The 14,629-nt window shown below is 43.2% G+C and overlaps 1 protein-coding gene across 13 annotated transcripts in view; it reads left to right on the top strand.

The window, feature by feature from the left end:
* Positions 1-14,629, top strand: part of GBF1 (golgi brefeldin A resistant guanine nucleotide exchange factor 1) — a 152,576-nt gene that overhangs the window by 65,923 nt on the left and 72,024 nt on the right. The window lies entirely within an intron of this gene.

Here is a 14,629-nt window from a genome sequence, read left to right as displayed (position 1 = left end):
CTTTCTCCTTTCTCCTTCTTCTTCATTTATTTATATTATTTGAAAGGCAGAGTTAGAGAGAGAGAAGAGATCTTCCATCCACTGATGGAAGAGCCACTCCCCAAATGGCCCCAATGGCTGGGGCTGGGCCAAGCCAAATCCAGGGGCTAGGAACTCTATCTGACTCTCCCAAGAGGGTGGCAGGGGCCCACGTATTCAGACTATCTTCTGCTGCTTCCCTAGGTGCATTAGCAGGGAGCTGAATTGGAAGTGGAGCAGCAGGGACTCAAAGCAGCACTCAATCATATGGAATGTCAGCGGCACAGGCAGCAGCTTAAACTACAGCATTACAATGCCAGCCCCCCAACTCCACCTCTGATTCCAGCTTCCTGCTGATGCATATCCTGGGAGGCAACAGTTGAAGAGTCAAGTGCTTAGGTCTCTGCCACCCAACGTGGGAGACCTGGACTGAGTTCCAGACTCCTGACTTTGACCTGGCCCAGCCCTGGCTGTTGTAAGCATTTGGAGAGTGAACCAGCAGAATAAGATTTTTCTCTGTGTCTGCTTCTCTGCCTTTTAAATAAAATGAGTAGTAAATAATAACTGATAAAAAATGAATATCAATTCATTGAAAGGAAGATTGAATAAACTTTAATACTATCTGCATTGGTATGATCAGTAGACAGAAAAATAAGTAACCTTAACTCAGATATTATATGTTTTCACATGACTGACAAGAAACATGAGGTCTTTGAAAGGTAGGGGATTAGGCCTAGATTTTTCTGAAGTATCCTGCAGCTTCTTGTCTGACTGCATATACAGTTCCTTTGACATTATGCTTCCACAAAATAACTGTTGTATCAAAAGCCATAGCTCCTCTCACTGGCATCATTTTAGATCTGAAATTTGGATTGAGCAAAATGTTGAAAGACAGAGCTGGTAGTGGTTCTTGTACTTAGAAGGTGGTAGCTGGTCTGTGTAACAGCTGTGACTTCCAGAACCATTTCTTCCTGCCAGCCACGTATTTGAATTAGATAGTGACAGCAGTAAGGCAAGCATTATTCAAGAGCTAAAAAAAAGTTAAGGTCGCAGTGGCATTGTAGTTGTACTAGCAGTGAAAAAGGGGCTTTAAAGTGAAACCTTGACCTTTGCATTGAGTAGAGTGGTTGCCTTCTACAGTTACATTCATAATAAAAAGAATTCTGATCTTAAAATACCTGCTATGCTAGTTAACACTTACTCATCTGTGAATTACTTTCATTATAGCTAATGACACCAGAATTCAGGAAGCAGCGGGGAAGGGGGGAAGAATCCTTAGAGTTCCTAGTACAGGGCATTGGTTTAGGAGTGACTAAGTTTTTGCTATTTTCTTACAATATGGCAATAAATTCAAGAAAAGCTCTGTTACTCAATTTGTTTTGTTTCATACTTTTTATCTTACACATATATGGCTAAGTCAGAGAATGCTATGGGAACATCATTCTTTTGTGGCTTTGAGGAGACAGTGCCAAAGTGACTGGCCTGTTGTTTGACTTTGGTAATTGCTTTGGTTTGAGGGAGTGGGCATTTAGCCTAGTGGTTAAGATGCTTTGGGGGCCAGCATTGTGGCTTAGCGGATTAAGCCTGTGCCTGTAATGCCAGCATCCCAAATGGGCACTGGTTCGAGACCTGACTGCTCTGCTGATCCAACTTCCTGCTAATATGTCTGGGAATGCAGCTGAGGATGACCAAGAGCTTGGGCCTCTGCACCCACATGGGAGACCCAGAATAAGCTCCTGGCTCCTGGCTTTGGCCTGGCCCATCCCCTACTGTTGTGGCCACTTGGGGACCGAACCAATGGATGGAATTAATCAATCTCTCTCTCTGTCTCTCTCTCTCTCCTCCTCCTACTCTTTTCTCTGTAACTCTGCCTTTCAAATGATAATAATAAATCTTCAAAGATTCCCGTATCTCATGTCATAGCACCTAGGTTCAGTTCTTGACTGTGGCTCCTGACTCCAGCATCCCGCCTAATGCAGATCCTGGGTGGCAGCAGTGATCACTCAAGTGGCTGAGCATCTGCCACCCACATTGGAGACTTGGATTGGGTTACCAGTACCGGGTTTCAGCCCATTCCAGCCCTAGCGTTTGTGGGCATCTGGAGGGTGAACCAGCAGGTGGGAATCTCTTCTCTATCCATCTCTCTGCCTCTTAATAAATAATGTTAGAAATATTAAAATATGAGAGGATCATTATTTTCAAAAATCATATTTGGTTGTACAACTGAATATACTAAAAATATTGAACTGTGTATTTTATTACTTTAAAATTTTTCTGTTTTATTTCTTTTCACTTTATTTTAAAATAAAGAGACAGAGAAAGATCTTCCATCTGTTGGTTCATCTCACAGATGCTTACAACAGCTGGGGCAGGGCTGATCTGAAGCCAGGAGCCAGGAACCCTGGGTCTCCCATGTGAGTGGCAGGGACTCAAGTTCTTGAGCCCTCACCTGCTGCCTCTCAGGGTGTGTACCAGGAGGAAACTGGAATCTAAAGCAGATACAAGACTCAGACCCAGGCACTCTGACATAGAACGTGGGATGTGTTAATTCTGTATCAAATCCCTGTGCCTGAATTGTACATTTTCAAAGGGATCAATTACATCTCAATAATACTTTTACCCTAAACCCTTTCCCTACCCCAATTATATTGATTTGTGACCTTCTAGTGGAAGAAATAGACTAAAAACTTTTTTTATTTAAAGATTTATTTATTTATTTGAAAGTTACAGAGAAGGAGAGGCAAAGAGAAAGAGAGAGAGAAGAGAGAAGAGTGATCTCTTCCCTCTGCTGGTGCACTCCCCAAATGGTTGCAATGGTCAGAGCTAGGCTGATCTGAAGCCAGGAGCCAGGAGCTTCTTCCAGGTCTCCCATGTGAGTGCAGGGGTCCAAGCACTTGGGCCATCTTCTGCTGCTTTCCCAGGTGCATTAACAAGGAGCTGGTTTGGAATTGGAGCAGCTGGGACCTGAACTGGCGCCCATAAGGGATGCCAGTGCCAGAGGTAGAGGTTTTACCTGCTATACCACAGCACCGCCCTCAGACTAAAAACTTTTCAAAACAAGACTGTTGGTATTTAAGATTATCCAAAAATGATGGGATATAGAATAATAAATGATACTTCTGAGGAATTTTTAGGATTCTTCTCAGCAAATAACAATTCATGCAGTTATGATGTAAGCATTGGTAATTTTGCTAAGGAGTAGGATAAGTGGTATCACTTGGTCTAAAATAGTGATTTTCAACTGGGTGATTTTGCTTCCGTGGGAAATCTGGCGACATCAAGCTGGTTATGATTGTCACAACTCAGGGGGAGATGTGGTACTGGTGTTGAAGTGGGTAAGAACCAGGAGAGATGATGCTAAACATCCTACAAAAATGTCTGTCCTGAAGGGCAGACCCCACAAAAGATTATCTGGCACAATTTATCATTATCTGGCATAATTTATCATCATTTGACAAGGTTGAGAAACTCTGGTGTAAAATTTATACCTGTTTTTTAAAGTTTTATCACTTACATTCAGATCTTTGATCTATTTAGAATTTTTCTTTTTTTCTTTTTTTTTTTTTTTAAGAGTTACTTATTTATTTGAAAGGCAGAGTTACAGACACACAGAGAGAGAGAGAGTTCTTCCATCTGCTGGTTCACTCCCCAAATGGCCGCAACAGCTGGAGCTGGGCTGATCCAAAGCCAGGAGCAGGAGCTTCTTCCGGGTTTCCCATGTGGGTGCAGGGGCTAAAGCACATGGGCCATCTTCCACTGTTTTCCCAGGCTATTAGCAGAATGAAAGTGGAACAGTCAGGACATGAACTCATGCCGTTATGGGATGCTGGCACCACAGGCAGAGGCTTAACCTACTATGCCACAGCAACAGACCCAAATTAATTTTTCTTAAAAATTTACATATTTGAAAGGTAGAATGACTGAAAGAGAGGGAGAAACAGAGAGCAAAAAAGATTTTCGATCCATAGGTTCACTCCCCAAATGGCCACAATGACCTGGGTTGGGCAGATTCAAAGCTGGAGACAGGAGCTCCATCTGGATCTCCCAGATGGGTGGCAGGGGCCCAAGCAGTTGGGCCATCTTCTGCTGCTTTGTCAGGTGCATTAGCAGGGAGCTGGATCAGATGTGACCAGTGCTCATGTGGGATGCCTGCACTGCTGGCAGTGGCTTTACTTGCTAAGCCACAGTGCTGCCCCCTCTCCAAGCAGCCTCTTAACCACTGTACCAAACACTGACCCCAACTATGAGATTTTGAAAACAAATTATAGCTTGCCAAGAATTTGAATGCCCGTTTGTGGTTCTGGATTGCAGTGTTATAAAATTTTTTTAATCTAAAGAAAATTTTAAAGATGTGACCTTTTAAAATAAAGAACTTCTAAGCATTGGAAATAATTCAGGAGCATAACTGTCAAATTGTAATTAGGTATAGAAAATGTTCTTCTTTATGTGATTATAAGTAAATTTATAAAATTTTATGTAAGAGATTGGTTCTAGATGTATTGAAATCAGTCATTTTGATCTGGGACCAGGAAGTTAATGAATGCACTGAAATTATATGCAGAATTATGCATATGTGGGCATATATACATACACTTTGCAGGGGAGAAGATCCATAGCTCATCAGAATCTCAAAGGGAGCTCTTAATGTTCTAATCTTTGGTAACTTGGGCAAGTAACTTTAGCTTCATTTTCTTTGGTCTGTGAAATGATGAAACTTTCCTCTGATTACTAGTTTCCTTCCAACCTTGGTGTGAAGACTTCCCTTGCCTTAATTGACATTTTATGTGCTACATGCCTGAGGAAGTGTCTGTTTTATGCTTCAATGAAATATTAAGAAGTACCACTCTACTTCTAATTCTAGGCAAATCTTATACCTCTGTATGGAAATTAAAGCTCTTCCACCTATGTTTTTCTCCTAAATGATCATTTCAATGAATTTTTACTGATTTGTATACCAGACCCTTTTGGGTATGTTGTGGAGTACTGACATAACCACATTTAATGTGTGTCAGGTACTGTTTTAGACAGGTAAAGGGTAAAAAGAGAGCATCTCTGTCAAAAGTATAGAGGTTGGACAATCTAGGGTGGAGGAAGAGCAAAGAATCCATGTGGCAGAAAAGGAGGAATAGGTAGGTGGGATATATATTGTGGAAGGTCTTAAATACCAAGTGATGATGTCCCTAGGTATAGTTAAAAGATCACCTAATGGGTCGGCGCCACGGCTCACTAGGCTAATCCTCCGCCTAGTGGCGCCAGCACACCGGGTTCTAGTCCCGGTCGGGGCGCCGGATTCTGTCCCGGTTGCCCCTCTTCCAGGCCAGCTCTCTGCTGTGGCCAGGGAGTGCAGGGGAGGATGGCCCAAGTGCTTGGGCCCTGCACCCCATGGGAGACCAGGAAAAGCACCTGGCTCCTGGCTCCTGCCATCGGATCAGCGTGGTGCGCCGGCCGCAGCGCACCGGCCGCGGCGGCCATTGGAGGGTGAACCAACGGCGAGGGAAGACCTTTCTCTCTGTCTCTCTCTCTCTGTCCACTCTGCCTGTCAAAAAAATTAAAAAAAAAAAAAAAAAAAGATCACCTAATGACAAGTATGAAGGCTTGAGATGTAGACTAGGTTTTGTCATAAATAGGTGTATTACCTTGGGCAAATTATTTAACCTGTGGATCTCAGTTTCATTACACACATCCTGTATATGCTTTCACACACATATTACACACATAGTCATGGGCTGGGAAACTGGTTGGACAAATGTCTGTTTTCTTATGCCTGTAAACTGTTATTTTCCTTAATTCAATTATAAGGGGAAAATCATTGAAAGTTTGTGATCATGGGAGTTTCTTTTTTCTTTCTTCTTCTTCTTCTTCTTCTTCTGACAGGTAGAGTTACAGACAGTGAGAGGGAGAGACAGAGAGAAAGGTCTTCCTTCCGTTGGTTCATTCCCCAAATGGCCGCCATGACTGGCGCTGAGCCAATCTGAAGCCAGGAGCCAGGTGCTTCCTCCTGGTTTCCCACATGGGTGCAGGGGCCCAAGCATGTGGGCCATCCTCCACTGCCCTCCCGGGCCACAGCAGAGAGCTGCACTGGAAGAGGAGCAACCGGGACTAGAACCCAGCGCCCATATGGGATGCTGGCGCCTCAGGCAGAGGATTAACTGAGTGAGCCATAGCGCCGGCCCCAATCATGGGAGTTTCATCAGCAGAAATAGCAGAATTACTTCTTTTCTACCACTTAGATGCTGCTTATTAATGCTGCTTCTTCTACCCTCATGGAATTTTTCTGGGAAGGACTGTCTCTTGATAGTTTCTGATGTGTCCAAGGAGTTGGCCATCATTGTTATTATTAGTTCATATTATTGAGAACATAGGAACTGCCAGGTGTTTATTCTTGAGTCAGATCTGGAGCTGATCTTGTTTCCTCATTTATCAGTCACTGACCTGCAAGCTGGACCATGTGTCCAGAGTGTGTGGGCAGCAGGTAAGTGCTGACATTTTGATGGCCACATCGTATTTCAGGGATCTATGAGAAGGCCTGTAATGACTATGAAAAGCCAGCCAAGAATCTCCTTGCCATGGACAAATGGGAGAAGTTACTAATTTTAGCTGACATTAAGCTATAAATTATTTGAAAGGTGGAAAAGGATTCTATTCAGAGGCTATCTAGAATTTCCCTTAACTAACTAATCAAGTCTGTGTGTTGTAGGGATTTTTATCTCAGGATAAGTTCCTTTCTTTCTTCTTCTTACCCCAAACTTTTGTTCTTGTTATCTTGGGAAGATGATTTTCAGCTCTTAGTAGGAATTGGACTTTTGTGCTAGTCTTAGAAACCAAGAACCTGGGGCTGGCACTGTGCCGTAGTAGGTTAAGTCTCTGCTGGTGGTGCCAACATCCCATATGGACACTGGTTTGAGTCCAAGCTGATCCATTTCCAATCCAGCTCCCTGCTCATGGCCTAATAAAGCAGTAGAAGATGACCTGAGTGCTTGAGCCCCCACACCCACATGGCAGACCTGGAAGAAGCTACTGGCTCCTGGCTTCAGATCAACCTAGCTCCGGCTGTTGCGGTCATTTGAGGAGTGAACCAGCGGATGGAAGATCTCTCTCTGTCTCCCCCTCTCTCTGTAATTCTGCCTCTCAAATAAATGAATAAATCTTTTAAAAAAATCAGAATACAAGGACAGGCATCTGTTGTAGCTGTTAAGATGCCACTTAGGGCCGGCGCCGTGGCTCAATAGGCTAATCCTCCGCCTTGCGGCACTGGCACACCAAGTTCTGGTCCCGGTTGGGGCGCCGGATTCTGTCCCGGCTGCCCCTCTTCCAGGCCAACTCTCTGCTGTGGGCCGGGAGTGCAGTGGAGGATGGCCCAAGTGCTTGGGCCCTGCACCCGCATGGGAGACCAGGAGAAACACCTGGCTCCTGCCTTCGGATCAGCGCGATGCGCTGGCCGCAGCGGCCATTGGAGGGTGAACCAACAGCAAAAGGAAGACCTTTCTCTCTGTCTCTCTCTCACTGTCCATTCTGCCTGTCAAAAAAAAAAAAAAAAAAAAAAGATGCCACTTGGGATACCCATAATCTACAGCTGAAAGCCTAGTTTGAAACCCGGCTCTGCATCTGATCCAACTTACTGCTAATGTACACCCTGGGAACGTATAGATAAGGTATGGATGATGACTGAAGTATCTGGTTCCCTACCACCCTCCTAGGAAACCTGGATAGAGTTCCTTGCTCCTGACTGTTGCAGACATTGGGGAATAAACCCATAGATGGAAAATTTCTCTCTCTCTGCCTTTCAATTAAAATGAAAAAAAAATTTAAAAAGATTTATTCGTTTATTTGAAAGTCAGAGTTACAGAGAAGGAGAAGGAAAGGCAGAGAGGGATCTTCCATCTGCTGGTTCACTCCCCAAATGACCACAGTGGTAGGACTGGGCCAAGCTGAAGCCAGGAGCCTGGAGCTTCATCTGGATCTCCCATGTAGGTGCGGGGGCCTGAGGAGTTGTGTCATTTTCCACTGCTTTCCAGGCACAATAGCAGGGAGCCTGATTGGAAGTGGAGCCGTTGGGACTTGAACCCCTGCCCATATGGGATGCCAGCGCTGCAGGCAGCAGCTTTACCTGCTGCACCACAGCCTCAATCAAACGAAAATTTAAAAAATAAAAATTGGAAACAAAATTATAAGTAAATTGTGATATGTTCTCACAAAGGAATACAACAAGAATTGGTAAATTACAACATACTGAATTACCTATGACTTTTTCCAACATGATATTGTATAAGAAAAGCCAAACACAAAGGAGTCCATACTGTATGATTCTATTTACATAAAGTTGAAGCAAGTTAATCAGTGGTATTAGAAGCTAGAATAATCGTTACCCATGAGGGCACTGCAACTGGAAGAAGTTATGATTGGGACTTCTGGGTCTTGGTAATGCTGTTTCCTTTCTTTTCTTTTTTTTTTTTTTTTTTTAAAGGTTGATTTATTTACTTGAAAATCAGAGTTACATAGAGAGAGAAGAGAGGCAGAGAGAGAGAGAGAGGTTTTCCATCTGCTGGTTCACTCCCCAATTGGCTGCAATGGCTGGAGCTGAACCAATTCGAAGCCAAGGCCCAGGAGCCTCCTCTGGGTCTCCCACGTGGGTGCAGGGGCCCAAGGACTTGGGCCATCTTCTACTGCTTTCCCAGGTCATAGTAGAGAACTGGATTGGAAGTGGAGCAGCCAAGACTTGAACTGGCGCCCATATGGGATGCTGGCACTACAGGCGGAGGCTTTACCTGTTATGCCACAGTGCCGGCCCCAGTAATGTTGTTTCTTTATTGGGATACTGGTTACCTGGGCAGTTAAACTTGTGAAAATCATTGAGTTATACCCTTATGTTGTTCTATACCTCAACTTAAAAGTTTCTTGGATGGGTGTTTGGTGCAGTGGTTAAGTCACCACTTGGGACATCCACATCTCATACTGAAGTGCTTGGGTTCAAGTTGTGGCTTCACTTCAGATTTCAGGTTCCTGCTAACGCATGCCCTGGGAAGCAGTGGTGATGGCTCAAGTAGTTGAGTCTGTACCACCCACATGGGAGACTTGGATTGAGTTCCAGGCTCTTGGCCTTACCTTGACCCAACCCAGGCTATTGAAGACATTTGGGAAGTGAACCAGTTGATGGCAGAACTCTGTATCTTTCTTTCTCTTTCTCTCTCTCTAGCTTTCAAATAAACAAAAATAAACAAAATTGTAAATAAGATTTTCTTGAAAGAGGGAGTGTGAGCTTAAACTGGCAGATGCTCAGCAACAGCTAGACTCACTAGCTAAATAGTTTACTCCTACAAATTAGCCTTTGATCAGATTCAAATTCATGTCTCAGAAAAGACATTAATTACACCCTGTATTGGGCCCTAGAGTTAGTCTTTTTTTTAAATATTTATTTATTTATTTGAAAAGCAGAGTTACGGAGACAAAAGCAGGGAGAGGGAGAGAGAGGCATTCCATTTGCTGGTTCATTTCCCAAATGGCTGCAATGGCCAGAGCTGGGCCAATCCAAAGCCAGGAGCCAGAAGCTTCCTCTGGGTCTCCCACACGGGTGCAGGGACCCAAGGACTTGGGCCATCTTCTCCTGCTTTCCCAGGCCATAGCAGAGAGCTGGATCAGAAGTGGAGTAGCCCCAGCTCTCTGCTGTGGCCCAAGAATGCAGTGGAGGATGGCCAAGTGCTTGAGCCCCTGCACCCGCATGGGAGACCAGGAGGAAGCACCTGGCTTCTGCCTCTGGATCGGCATAGTTCCGGCTATAGCGGCCATTGGGGGGGGGGGGGACCAATGGAAGGAAGATCTTTCTGTCTCTCTGTCTCTTAATGTCTAACTCTGTCAAAAAAAAAAAAAGAAGAAGAAGAAGAAGAAGAAGAAGTGGAGTAGCCATCGCCCATATGGCGTGCTGGTATGCGGAGGCTTAACCTACACACACAGTGTAGTTAACCTACTACACTAGAGTTAGTCTTGAATGGTTAAAACAGTGCATGTTAAATCCTTGCCCATCAACACTAATAATGTGGCTTTTGAGGAAATGAATGTAAGATCGTTAAAATGAAATGACCAGAAGGTGGTCTACTTCTTTCCCTGTTAATACAGATTTTCCCTCCATTCAAGGTCAGGCCCTAGAGGTTGAAAATTGTGAAGCTTGTGTTTTGTCTTTAGTAAGTGCCGTTTGTGGCTTTTCTTATTAGCTCTGCCTCACTCTCCTTATTTGTAAGTGAAATATTGCTTGTCTAACTCATGTAACTGATAAGCAGATCTTGTATGCTGCTATATTTGTTCAGATAAAGCTGGGGTTTTTTGAAAACTTTTGGCCTTAGTGATAGTGATGATTTTTGTGTATCCATGTTTGTGGATCTAGAAATTCATTGTCAGTTGTGAAATGAAAGAAAAGACTTTGTTTTCCTATTCTCCTGAATTTTCTCCCTATCCTCTCTGCTATCATAAAATTTTAATCTGAAGCCAATTTTGTTGTGGTGAGTTGGTTCTAGAAATAGCTTTTGATTCTACTTCGTTATTTTGTATTCCTGGGCTTTCGAAAAATCTCATTCTTTGATTGTTGGTTTACATTTTTATGATTTAGGAAAAATACGAGCAATTGTATTTTAAGTATATTTGGCTTCTTCTGAACTTGAAGAATTGTGCTGGATATTGTGGAAATAGATCATGTGGATAGTTATGGGACTTGGGTGGATTTGTAGTTGGTAGAAATGGTAAATTGGAAACGTGGCAAGAGAGCACGTGTTACTCATTCAAGCCGAGTCTAACCATTTGATGTCAGAGTGAAATGTGTCAAGAGCTAAAAAAGACAAAAGAATTTTGAGAGAATAGAAAAGTTGTATCTCATGTTCTGTTTGACCAAGAGGAGGTTATATTTTTAAATTAGCTTCCTGTTAAGAAATTGAACTTGTGCATCTGCCATGCTGATTCTTCTTTGCTTTGATTTTGGTTTTTCAGATCTTTCCTGTTAAATGTGATATCAAATCTTCAGTTTGCTGTGTCTGTATTGGTTGAGATGCCTACTAGTCTGTAGTAGATTTCTCTACTAGGTTATTTCTACTACTGGCATCCTCCCAAAATAGGCATGCATTCATGTTTGTGTTCCAGTGAGTACAAGCACCCAGGGTTTTTTTCCTAGAACTAAAAAGAAAAAAACCTTGGGGAAGCATTATCCTAGGAGAGTTGGGATTTTCAGGTAGTTATGGGGGCTGGTCAGTTTGTGGCCTCTACACCAAGACTATTTATTAGCCCCAAGCGACATTTGCAGCAGGGATTGAGGAAGGGGGTGGTTTTCTGTTTATTAGAGGTGACATGAGCAGTGGGGCAGTGGCAAAGAGGCCATGTTGCTCTTGCTAAATATACATCCCTGACAGTTGGATAATAGGTTCCAGGAAGTTCAGTGGAAAATTAAAACAAAGCAACATTTATAGCTGATTGAACTTGAAAAGCCATTTTGGTGTTGAATGGCAAATATGTGGACTTCAGCATTCCTGGAGCCTGATGCATCCCGCTGGATGGCCCTGTTCCTGTGTACATGGGGACCTGAGGACTCAGCAGTGTACAGGATGCACTCCTTTAGAGAGTGCTTTGAGGAAAGAAAGGGTGCTGCCACTTACAGTAGTCCCCTTCCCATAGAGTTATATAACACAAATTCCTCATGTCTGAGGAGCATCTTTCCTCTGATGTTTTGAGGACTTACTTGTTAGAAGGACAGGAATGTCTGGCAAGAGACAGAGGAACTCAAGTACTATAAATACTCCTAGTCACTCTTTATTGGAGCTGAAGCCTAAGCAGATTGCCATGATGTGTACACATGATCTTAGCATGGTAACACTTCTGATTAATGTCCTTAGTTGTCCTGGGGCTACTGGCTTGAGCCTTAAGTTAGGCTGACTTGGCTATGAAGAGGGAGCTTTGTACTTCTTGTGGGGTGGTTAATTTTCTTAGAACCTGGAGAGAAGCTGCAGGGAATGAGAAAATGAAGGAATGGTATAGAAATGTAGGCAGAGAAAAAAATTGAGCCTTTTGCAACTATCAGGAAAAACAGCTGCATATTCCCATCTTTTTCTCCAGGATGATCTTATGTGACTGTTTCTATGTATTTGTCTTGTGGGAAATGAGGCCCTGAGGTTTGATGGGAGCTAATGGACTTGGATTTGATAAGAGTGATGAGGAAATGTGTCTCAGCTCCTTTCGTCCCTTAATTGCTTCATGCAAACCTGCTTGGCTGTAGGAAAAATGTGGGTTGTGGGCAGTTCCCTGTCTTGTTAGCTGTAGCCATTCCTATGTCCTGTGAATTTCCCCCAAATTGAACTATGCCACTGGAACTGTGGGTTTAAGGCTTCCGTAGCTTTTCAGAGCATTTCCCTAGCAAATATGGAATGTTTTCTTTCCTTGTATCTTAACTGATAAACAAAGATCCCAGTCTTAACAGTTCCCGTAGTCTATTACTTAATGAAAAGCTTGTGTAGGCCCCACTTTCAGATTTACTCCTGTAAATATGGTGAAATGCTTATAGGCTTAGGAAATGTTAGGTCTCACACATACACCAATTTTGCTGTGAAACTGAGGAATAATCTACTTAATGGGTTCCTTCTCTTCAGCTCAGTTCTAGCCTAGGCAGCTCTATGCCTAGGTTGTTTGGCAAGCATTTTATAAACTTACAACTTGGCACTAGGCCCATGGTTCACTTACATTTTTCTGCTACTGAAGTTTAGTTTTCAGTTCAATAGCCTTTGTTGATAGGGGCTTGACTATTCCAGTTGGTGATCCCATCCATTGTAAGAGAATCTGGGTGCTGACCCACTGTTGTCTATACAGGTTAAAGAACCTTAGTTATAGTAAACCCATACTTTTGTTGTTCCCAAACCATGAAACTGTGATGCTGCAGACAGAAATAGCTGTTTCTGTTTGGTTTCTCCAGCAGACAAAACTCTACCCATGAAACTTGGCTATTGGTGTTTTGCTCAGGTCCCTGTAGTTATTGAGGAAGAAACAGGTCTTGCAGCGAATTGAGTTTAATTGGCCAGCTGCTTTCTCTGCATCTCATACTGACACCATTCATTTGCTTCCTGAGCCAGTTAAATCCAAGTTATGCCTTGCCCTGTGGAGGTTATGAAATATAGCTAGGCTCATCTTGGTGGGTCCTAAAGGTGAAATTAGGTACAAGGTATAAGGAAATGCTGTATCTTATAGATACAGTTCTTCCTAATTAGTGCTCACTTGTGGCAGCGGGGGGGGGGGGGGGGGTGAGGGTACACCCAAAAGGTAGTTCTGAATGTGAACTCCAGAGGCCTAATGCAGATGTAGCATATTGTGGGTGCTTATGGGGAGGAATTGTGCTACTCAGCAAAGGAAAGGTTTCATGACTTGAAAGCACATTCCATGTATTACAAAGGCCAGATTATTTTCCCAGCTTCAAGGAAGTGACACTACAGCATGAGGTGTCATGTCTGAGCACATACAAGTCTGTACTCTAGTTAGTACTCTTCTTTTCCTAAAAACAGAAAGTGATTTACGAGGTGTGGGCCCTTATGTGAAAGAAAACAAAACCGGTCACTGTGTGGCCTGTAAAATTCCTGTGCCATCTCAGTGGTGTGGGTTACAGGAGGAGAAGATGGAGAGGGCTAGCTGGCCCTCCCTTACTGGGGCTCAGCTGCCCCAAATACTTGTGATATTGCTGGTTATTTATGAGCTCGTCTGGACTGGGATTCACCACCCATACCCTGGTAGGTGAAGATTTGCAGGCAGAATGTAGAAGACCTCATTAATCTTCCTGCTGTTGTTGAGGATTTTTTGCCGGCTGAAGCTCCTGTTGGAAAATGAATTGGCTTTTTCCACTGAACTGCATTGGCTCAGATTAATATTAATCCCTTTAATGCTGCAGTTCATGATATAGTCATTAGGTGACTTGGAACTAATCCTGTCCACCTAACTAGTGTGATTTATTAAATACACATGGAGATCGAGTCTGAATGCAGCTAGGCAGAATCAGCAGCAAATAAATACCTCTGTGTATCTGTATTAATGCTGGTTGATTGGGGCACAATTGCAGGCTGGGCTAGGGAGAAACAGGGCAAAAGAAGGCTGAGCTCTCTTAATCAACAGTATTTGCTCACCCTACCCTTTAATTTAGGTGGCAGAAACCATAAAAACTCTCAGGAGAGTGTGTGTCAGGATCAAGGATTATAAGTAATTCAGTTCTGTACATGTGAAGTCAAAGAAGAGAAGAAACCACACAAACATTTGGAACACTTTAAAGACACAGGCTTAAACACAGGAAGAAGAAATCCTTAAACATTTCAATTATTTGAATCACTTTTTTCCTATATTCTTTCTTCCTGTAAGTTATAAGAGTAACTATCGCAATTAGTAGACACCATAGGCCTGGCACTAGTCTGTCTGGCCTATCTCCTCTCCTGGCTTCAAGACTTACATTTTGCTTTTGAAAGGGCACAAAGAAGTAGAGCCGCCAGGGCTGCCATATAACAGTTTTCTTCTCTGATATCCGTGGCCAAGCTAGCAGAAGCATAATTTCTTTTGTAAATAATTGAGGTTTATCATTTTCCTTTCTCAAACCTCCTTTTCTTCCCCCTCT

Source organism: Oryctolagus cuniculus, chromosome 15 (assembly GCF_051225735.1).
Source record: "Oryctolagus cuniculus isolate XC-2025 breed Fujian yellow rabbit chromosome 15, ASM5122573v1, whole genome shotgun sequence".
NCBI classification, from domain to species: Eukaryota; Metazoa; Chordata; class Mammalia; order Lagomorpha; family Leporidae; genus Oryctolagus; species Oryctolagus cuniculus.
The sequence above is the reverse complement of the archived record's forward strand: the minus strand, read 5'-3'. Positions and strand labels throughout refer to the sequence as shown.